This window comes from Tamandua tetradactyla, chromosome 5 (genome assembly GCF_023851605.1).
Source record: "Tamandua tetradactyla isolate mTamTet1 chromosome 5, mTamTet1.pri, whole genome shotgun sequence".
Lineage (NCBI taxonomy): Eukaryota > Metazoa > Chordata > Mammalia > Pilosa > Myrmecophagidae > Tamandua > Tamandua tetradactyla.
The window spans coordinates 27,037,472-27,047,215 of NC_135331.1; the positions used below are offsets into that span (position 1 = coordinate 27,037,472).

The window sequence follows — 9,744 nt, forward strand, 5'->3', positions numbered from 1 at the left end:
TTACAACAGCACTTGAATGGATAGCCTTTTGCACCTTTAGTTTTGTATGGTTAGACCTGTATTTCCAGGGAAAATCCTAGAAGGTGGGTCTTCTGTAACATGGGCATATTGGAAAAATTGAAAAAGGTATAGAGTACATAAATACCTTCACCCAGGAGGCAGGTAATTCATGGTGGAAGATCACTTTGGGACAGCTCCATCTCCAATTAGGCTGACCTCTGCTCTCCCATGGCTTTAAGAAATAAACATTTATTTTTCATGGCAGTAAAATATGCATAACATAAATGTAATTTTAACCATTTCAAGTGGACAATTCTCTGGCATTAAGTACATTGACAATTCTGTGTGTCTCTTACTACTATCCATTTCCAAACTATTTTCATTATCCAAAACCAAAACTCATACTCATTTAGCAAAATCCCTAATCCCCTCTTCCCTCAACCATGGTAACCACATAGTCTGCCTTCTCATCTATAAATTTGCTTATTCTAAGGATTTCATGTAAGAGAAATCATGTAATAATTTATCCTTGTGTGTCTGGCGTATTTCATTCAACACCTCTTCAAGGTTCTTCCATGTTGTAGCACGAACCAGCACTTCATTTCTTTTTTATGGCTGGATAATATTCCATTGCCTGGTAGATCATATTTTGTGTATTCATTTATCTTTGGATGGATGCTTTGGGTTGCTTCTACCTTTCGGCTGTTGTGAATAATGCTACGATGAACACTGGTGTACAATTATCTGTCTGAGTTCCTGCTTTCAGTTCTTATGGGTATATACCTAGGAGTGGAATTGCTGGGTCATGCAATAATTTGGTTTAACGTTCTGAGAAACTGCCAAGGTGTCTTCTACAGTTGTGGCACCATTTTATATCCCCACCAACAATGCACAAGGGTTCCTATTCCTCCATGTCCAGACACTTGCTATTTTCAGTTTTGTTATTAATAGCCATAGGAGTGCGTGTGAAACTGTATCTTATAGTTTTAATTTGAATTTCTCTAATTGCTAATGATGTTGAGCATCTTTTCATATACTTATTGGTCATTTGTGGTCATTTGGAGCTAAGTATCCCAGAAAAATATGCTCTTAACCTTAATCTGTTCCTGTGCTCATGAACCCTTGTATAATAAGAACTTTGGATGAAGTTACCTCAATTAAGGTGTGGCCCAGTTGAATCAGGATGGATCTTTATCTACTGTTACTGAAGGCCTTATAGAGAAGGTCACAGAAAGAGAGAAAGGGGAAGGGAGTGGTCAGAAGCTGAACATTAGTGGAACCCACAAAAGAAGGGAGAAGTCAGGAGCGGCCGCTAGGTCCACTGATCTGTGACAGAAAAGCCAAGGACCAGTATTGCTGACAAGTTACCAGCAGCGAGCCCCAGAATGCCACAGTCCTCTGGGAGAAAGCATTGCCTGATGACACCATGATTTTGAACTTCTCCTAGCGTCAAAAGCATGAGTCGATAAATTCTCATTGTTTTTAAGCAACTCAATGCTTTAGCAACCAGGAAACTAAAAGTTTCCTTTTTAGAATTTCATCCCTTCATTTTGTGCAGTTGTTTTTCTAATTTCATTGAGTTCTTTGTAGATGGGTTCCTTTAGCTCTCTGACCGTGTTTAAGGCAGTTGATACAATGCCGTTGACTACCAATTCCAATATATGATCTACCTCAGGGATGGTGTATGGTAAATCCTTTTTTTTTTTTTTTTCCAGTGGAAGGGCCATACTTTCCTGTTTCTTTGTGCATTTTGTAATTTTTTGGTGAGAACTGGACATGCTGAGTATTATCTTGTTATAACTTTGGACCTGTATTCTTCCACTCCTCGGGGACTGCTAGGTTGTTTTGTGTGTATGTGTGTTGGTTTTGAGAAATAGATATATTCCAGAACAACATGTTCTTAAGCTTAATCCATTCCTGCAGGTGTGAAACCATTTTAAGTAGGACCTTTTGATGAGGCGCCTTCAGTTAAGGTGTGGGCCAGGATGGGTCTTAATTCTGTTGGTGGAGTTCTTTATAAGTGGACTGAAATTAAGACAGATAGAGAAAGGCACTGGAAGTAGGAACCTGAAGTTCAACAGAACCCAGAAGAGAACTGAGAGACTGGGAGAGGCTGCCACGTACATTGCCAGGACCAAAGATTGGCTGGCAGCCAACTGTTGAACGCCTGTCTTTGGAAAGAAAACATGACCTTGGTGATGTCTTGATTTGGACTTTTTCTTGGCCTCAAAACATTGAGCCATTAAATTCCCTATGCATGCTAGGGTAACTTTCCAGAAACCTACAACCTCCAGATGGGTCCCTGGACCAGATAAGTCCTGAAACCTAGAGGGCCCAGCCTCTCCAGAACATCAGCTAGTTCCATTTCCCTACTCCATACTACTGACAGCCCCTTCCAACGTGAGAAAGTCAGAATGGACATAGCCCAAACACCCCTAAAGAGAGGGATAGAAAGATCAAAGGTGATGGTGGAGTTATACAGAGAAGGTAGGGTTTAACAAATGCGTGTGATTGCTGAATGTCTTACTTTTTTGAATAAATGTTATTTTTTCATGAAAAAGAAAAAATGGTGATGATAAAAAATATATATGTATATATTCCTTCTATCCTATAATGTTCTGGAGCAGCTAGAAGGAAAAATCTGAGAGGATGGTATGGCAGCCCATGACAAAATCTGGGATCTGTCCTGTAACTACTTGTTGAAGTGTGCTTTGAAAAGTATTGCTTTTTTCTTTCTTTGCTTTGTATATATGTTATATTATACGATTTAAAAAGTTTAAAAAAATCCCTTTGCATGGCAGTTGCTTGAGTTGCCTGGAGAAATAAAACATTGTTGGTGAGGGCATTAATTTGTGACTTTTCCAGACTAATTTTGCTACAAAATGGGCAATGGAAAGAGAGAGAAAGAGTGGGGGGAGGGGCGGGGGAGGAGGAGGGAGAGGGAGGCTCTACCTATTTAAAATCCGCCACTGCTATTTACGTGAGGTGAGGTTGTTTGGAACCGGGGCTGCCCTCACAGCCAGGCCCCAGTGTTCTGATTAAAAGCAGTGATCAATGATCAGCCCCCACACACCCAGATTTGTGTGTGTGTGTGTGTGTGTGTGTGTGTTTTGCATGGGCAGGCACCGGAAATCGAACCCAGGTCTCGGGCATGGCAGGCGAGAACTCTGCCTGCTGAGCCACTGTGGCCCGCCCCTTGTGTGCGTTTTAAGTTTTAAAAAATTGTATAATATAACATATATACAAGGCAAAGAAAGAAGAATAAAATAGTTATCAAAGCACTGTTCACCACGTAGTTACAGGAAAGATCCAAGAGTTTGTCATGGGCTACCATACCATCCTCTCAGATTTTTCCTTCTAGCTGCTCCAGAACATAGGAGGCTAGAAGGAATATACATATATTATCATCACTTTTTTGTTCTTTTTTTTTGTGAAAAATAACATACACAAAAAAGCAATAAATTTCAAAGCACAGCACAACAATTAGTTGTAGTACAGATTTCAGAGTTTGGCAGGGGTTGTAATGCCACAATTTTAGGCTTTTACTTCCAGCTGCTCTAAGATACTGGGGACTAAAAGAGACATCAATTTAATGATTTAGCAAGCACACTTGTTTGTTAAACGCTGCCTTCTCTGTATATCTCCACCATCACCCACATAGCAGGAAACACCGGGAAGCAACCAACCCATCTGCAGCTAAAGGACCCCACCTGAATAAGTCATCTACCGAGAAGGGTGAAACTGAAGGACCCACACACTCTCTACAACTGCCCCCAGAGAGACGGGAGAGTGGAATGGGATGGGGAATTTTTGAGGTGTTGGGGGGAACTGAGGGTGTATAGCTTGGATATTCTTTGTATCCATTCATCGAGGTGTGTGTATGTGTGTGTGGGGTAATTCCTTGGTTCCCTGCAATGATCCCTTATGGGGTTTCCTGCCTCCCATTTCTCCCAGATTTACAATCCAACCGGGTTCCAACCCATATGTGTCACCGGCCTGCTCCAGCCCACCAGACGAAGCGAAACTCCTTGGTCTTGCCTCTGTCATGCCAAGACTGGGAGCGAGACTTTAAGAAGTAACAAATGATTACAATTACTGAGTCATTATATAGGCGTTTTTCTACTTTCTCTAGTACAAAACAGCCAAAAGTTAATACCTGAAATGAGAAACTCAATTAGCCTCAGCCCTGCTTACGCTTACAATAGTAATGCTTCTTCTAGCCTAGACCAGCTCTGTCTATACTTGATATTGTACTGGTTACAAATCATAAAAACCCCGAACTCCCTTTAGACTCCAGGGAAACAGATTTGGGGGCTGAGAGGCCACCTGATCGCCTGCGTCAGGTATGGCAACAAATCTTCTCTTCGAAACTCAATAAATTCTCTCTTTGAAACCCAATGTCATAGATTGACTGTTATGTGCATGGAGCAGAGTTCCCCAACTCCCCTCCCACCCACCCCCACTTCTGTTCAGTATGGGGACCACCGAGCACCTCCACATCTCCCTCCTTATGGCAGCCCAGCGCCTGGTGGAACCTTCCAGATCTCAGGCCTCCCTGGCCCATGCCTGGCCGGCACACCCTACCCAACCCCCCTTGGCTGCCAGGCAAGCTGCTCACAATTCCTTCTTCCAGACCCATCCCTCCCTCACCTCCATCTTTAAATCTCTGGTAAAGGTCCACTTAAACCCCACCCCCGACCCCACTTCTGCCTGGGCCTCCCCTTCTCTGTTTCCCTTCTGGAACTCATCCCATGGCCTTGCAAAAGGCGGACAACATTTCTGCCCTCCAGGTGGGACCTGGGCACCAACATGCATTTGCAAGCGCAGGAGTCACTAGCTCACCCTTCACAGTCACTAGCTCTCATAAAAAAAAAAGTAAAAAAAAGTCAACTTGCAGTAAAATGCCAGCAGAACCAGTCCCCAAAGAAGGGAGAGCAAGCCCGCACGTGCACACACAGGTCATTCTACACTTTCTTTCATACTCAGAGCTACATCAAAGGACCTGAAAAAAGAAACCCTAAGCACCAGACAATCACCCATGACTCTGCCGGGAAGTCTCCTCAGCACTGTGTGTGGCCTGGGACTTACGGGCCATAAAGTGATATCCTGTCCCTCCTGGGCAGCCACTGAAAACTGCTCTCAGCAGACCTGTTGGAAACTACCTCAAGTACCTAATCTGGAAGAATCAAAGGGACGCGCTACACCTACCTTGTTTTCGTGACGCAGGTCAGAACAGTTGCTCGAGACTGTGCACAGCATGAAGGATAGGGGTAGCCACCACTGCCTCCGATGGGCGCCATGAACAGAGCCCAAGTGGATCCTTTGCCAGCCCACCCTACTGCTGCCAGAGCAGCCCGCCCTCAGTGGGTCAGGTTTCCTAAATTAGGAGACTGCTTCCCACAGGCTCCTCAACCACTAATGTTTGCGTTTCTCACCTAAAATCACTAGGCTTCTAAGTCCTGCCCTGTCTGCAGAGGGGTTCAGGGGGGCATGCGTGAGGCCCTGTTAGGGGTCTTCCCCCATCCCAGGAAGGCGCTGCCAGGGCCCGAACACCTACCCACCACAGTGGGCTCCAGGTCCACGAAGACTGCCCTTGGTACGTGCTTGCCTGCTCCGGTCTCACTGAAGAACGTGTTGAAGGAGTCGTCCCCTCCACCGATGGTCTTGTCGCTTGGCATCTGGCCGTCGGGCTGGATCCCATGTTCGAGGCAGTACAGCTCCCAGCAGGCATTGCCAATCTGGACGCCTGCCTGCCCGACGTGGATGGAGATGCACTCGCGCTAGGGGCACAACAGAGAGGGAAGACTGTTCGCCACCAGGCACTTTCAGACTATATGGCATGTGGGTGAAAACTGGTATCAACTAATATTTGTAAAACATTTCACTCTCTAAAGGTCTTCTCAGACCTAACATCCCGTAAGCTTCCAGTGATCATTTCTTACCTGAATACCTGCCTATCCCACGTGGACACACCTGAAACAGAAATACTGCCATTATAAATTCATCTTCCAAGCAATCAATTAATAATATTAAAAACTAATATAGGCCAAACATCTTTGGAGAGAGTCCCTGTAGTTTCTGCTTCAACAGTACCTGAATGGAACCCAGCACTCACCCTCTTGGATGGTCTCTCCAAGCCAGCCTTCACCCACCTTCTCACAGACCCCTCAGAATGCACACCCCTGCCCCCCGACAGCTCCAAGGCCCCCACTGCTGCTCCAACATCCCACAGCTGCCAACACCCCTCCTCACCCTCATGCCACAACAACCACATCCCTCTCACAGGTGTGCCAGGCTGACAGCCAGTATTCAGAGGCCGCCAGTAGCCCCTGATCAACCTGGGCCTCTCACATTTGCTAGTGTCTTCCTACTCTCACTGTTACGCTGTGGCTGTGAACAACTGAGAGCTTTGCCAACTATTTTCCTCACCAATCCCATGAGGAGAGGGAAATGCTCAGAAACTCATGGGGCTGCAGAACCAAACAGGCGAATGAGTATTCCTTGAGGATATCAAGAATCCAGGGTGTGACAAGTCGAAGAGCCAGCAGAATGCAATGGGGTGTCTGACACTTGGAGAACAGAGTGACTCAGTCACCACTGGAACTGCACAATCTAGCCACTGACAAAAATGACTCCTACTGGATTTTTATGCAGCTCATCCTTCAGTTGATGCTGCCAATGGCTCTACTGAAGATAGAGGAGAAGCTGCAGATGAAGATAAGAGACTTACTACTGATGTTGAGATAATAAGCTTATTCTTTGAATTCTTTGACCCGAACAGATTGGATCAGAAAGTAAACAAAGAGAATTCTAAGGAAGAGGTGAATTAAAAAAGATACCTATAGTGCCCCGCGGCGATGACTGTGATGCACCTAAGGAAGTTTCTCAGAAGTAAAATGGACGTACCTAATACATTCCAGATTGATGTCATGCATGAAGAGGAACCTTTAAAGGATTACTGTTCACTAATGGATATTGTCTACATTTGTACATAGAGAAGGAATGGGCTGCTTCCTTTGAAACTGAGTTCGATCCACTTGTAAAAGAATGAAGATCAGTCATCAGAGAGATGGACTGATGATTGCTGGAGAACTGGAAAGTGACTCTGGGAGTGACAAGGCCAACAGCTCTGCAGGAGACCTCCCTTTCACCTCCTCGTGTTTGCTGACCCCAGCACCCCGGTCCAGTCTCCCCATCCTTAGTTTCCCCACATCTCCAGTACGATGAGTAGAACCAACAGCAGCCCCAGTGGGAAACACCAATCTTCCTTTGCCAACAGACCTCGGAAATCATCAATGGATCTTTAGCAACTCCACCTGGTTGAAACCTGAGACTGTTGAGGAAAAGAATTTTAAATTCCTGATTTATTATAGATATCTTCCTGTCATTACAGCTTTATGGATGCTAATACATGTGACTGTTGTCCAATTTGCTTTCTTTCGTAGTGACGATTAAATTTGGCTATAAAAGATGGACTAGATGTGTAATACTCATATGTGCGTTCAATGAAAAAGATTGTTCTTATAAAGGGTTTGGTTTCTGGGGAGAGGCAGGCAAGACTTCTGTGTGTATGTGTTAGGAAAGATGGGAAATAGTTTCTGTAACCATGGTTTGAATTGGAAGTATGGATATGAGCACTAGGTCATAGTTTGTTAATATACATTACATTCTCCTTGACTGTTCTTGTTATGCTGTTTTGTGTACCTGTAGAAAACAAGTGTTTCTTACCTTAAAATTTCAACAAATGGAAAGATATGCATAGAATAATGCATTTATGGAGCCATGTCACTGTGAATAACAATTTCTTGCTTATTTAGCCATTTTGACTTCTATGTTTCCTTTTTTGATGAGCAAACCGATTAAAGAAAAGTAAACTTCAGTTTTACAATCTGTATGCCTAAAAGCAGGTACTGCTACTTATTTTACTGACTTGTTGAAATGATTCCGTTTTCTAAGAATCAAATGGCATTATGCTTGTTCTACAACAGAAGTCAAAATGGCTAAATATGCAACAAACTGTTATTCACAGTGACATGGCTCCAAAAATCCATTATTCTATGCATATTCTTAACATTTGTTGAAATTTTAAGAAACATATGGGTATATGACATAACAAGAAACAGTACTGTATGATACATTTATAAATACTATAAAGAAATTATTGTGTTTCATGCACTCAGAAATGGTTGTTAAAATTCTCCCAACTGGTTCGACCTTTACAAACACCCCATGTTTGACACTGCTTTTCAGCACAGAATATTTTTTATCTGGCTATCTAATTCTAGATTCTGTTCCACTGGATACAACTGGAAAGTCCTTGCAGTATTGACTTTTCTCCAGTAATACATATTGACTCTTAAATTTTATTGTTGTAAAGAAAAATGTAACCATGCAATATGGAAATCATTTGTTCATTTTCCATGGATTATGATGGAATTCATGGGTTTTTAAAATTTATCACTATAATTCTGAAATAATTTTTTAATATTCCAGCTGTTTGCTGTTCGGAAGAATTTTACCTAAAATTATTTTTGTAAGTCCTATAGCAGTAATTCCAAATTTAAGACTTAAATAGTCATAAACAATGCTCATATGCCTTCTCCGTAATATCTGGAAATGGAAGCAATTTATTATGAGCTTCTAGAGGTTTTAATTTTTACATAGAGTGAGCATGCTGAACTTAAAATACGAATAACCCCAACAATTTTCAGTTCGTGTTTTGCTTTGGTCGAATTTTGGTGTGTGTTCATCACCCATCAGTTATTTGTGAGGGTGTTTCTTCTATATGAATATTGTTGCATGTCTGTATGGGAAAAAATTGTAGCTAAACATTTCATTGTCCACAGTCTGCCAAAGAAGCATGGTTCTATTGCTCTGTCTTGCTTATAGTCATTAAATCATTACTTTTGCTTTAAAATAAAAAAAAAAAGACCCCTAACTTGTGTGACTGTATTGAGATGCATCACTTAAACAAGCAGGTGAAATACACCAAAGAAGTAGATGAATAAATAACAAATTTGTGGGAGATGGCCCCCCTGGAATGTGCGTCTCTTTGACAAGCACACCCAGAGGTGAGCCTTAGTTTGCCTTCTGGGGTCTCCACGGCAGTGCATGTGTGTTGGGTTTACCTTTACCTTTTCGAGAAGTTGGAACAATATCCACCAAGGTCTTTCATTTGTACTATTCTTTCAAATAAAGTAATATGGTACCCTCCCACCAAACTATAAAATAATCAGTCAAGCAACTGTGCTTCCATCCAGGGATCAGATTTACAGCCCACCCCCAACCCCGTCTTAAGCAATGGCTTAGAAAACTGGAAAAATATACAAATCTATGATGTTCAGTCATTGAACAACAAGCAACACAAGACAAGGTCAATACATCAGGATGGCAAAAACTGAAGAAATAAGGACTATGATTGCTGTAGTCAACTGCCAGGGGAGTTTCCAAGATGAAGCAGAGGGAGAAGACACCCAAAGAAAGCCCAGCCATCCCTTCAGTTTAGGAGAGAAAACTCAGTGTTCATGAAGGCCAAGGCAGCTGAATTCAGGGAGCAGGATTTCAGAGAAGGGAAACCAGGGGACAGAACTCTCCTGACTCTGCAGAGAGTTGTGAGTCTCCAGCTGAGTACTGATCAGCACATGTGTGTTAGGCAGGAAAATCCCTGCAGCTCGTTTTGTAGGACTCCGGGCAGATCATGTCCATGTTTCAGCAGAGTAAAAGGACCTGTAGGGTCACAAAGCT

At 43.0% G+C, this 9,744-nt stretch overlaps 1 pseudogene; it reads left to right on the forward strand.

Annotated features, from left to right (window-relative positions):
• Positions 1 to 6,647: 6,647 nt before the first annotated feature.
• On the forward strand, positions 6,648 to 7,202 carry LOC143682313 (polycomb complex protein BMI-1 pseudogene; annotated as a pseudogene).
• Positions 7,203 to 9,744: the final 2,542 nt, after the last annotated feature.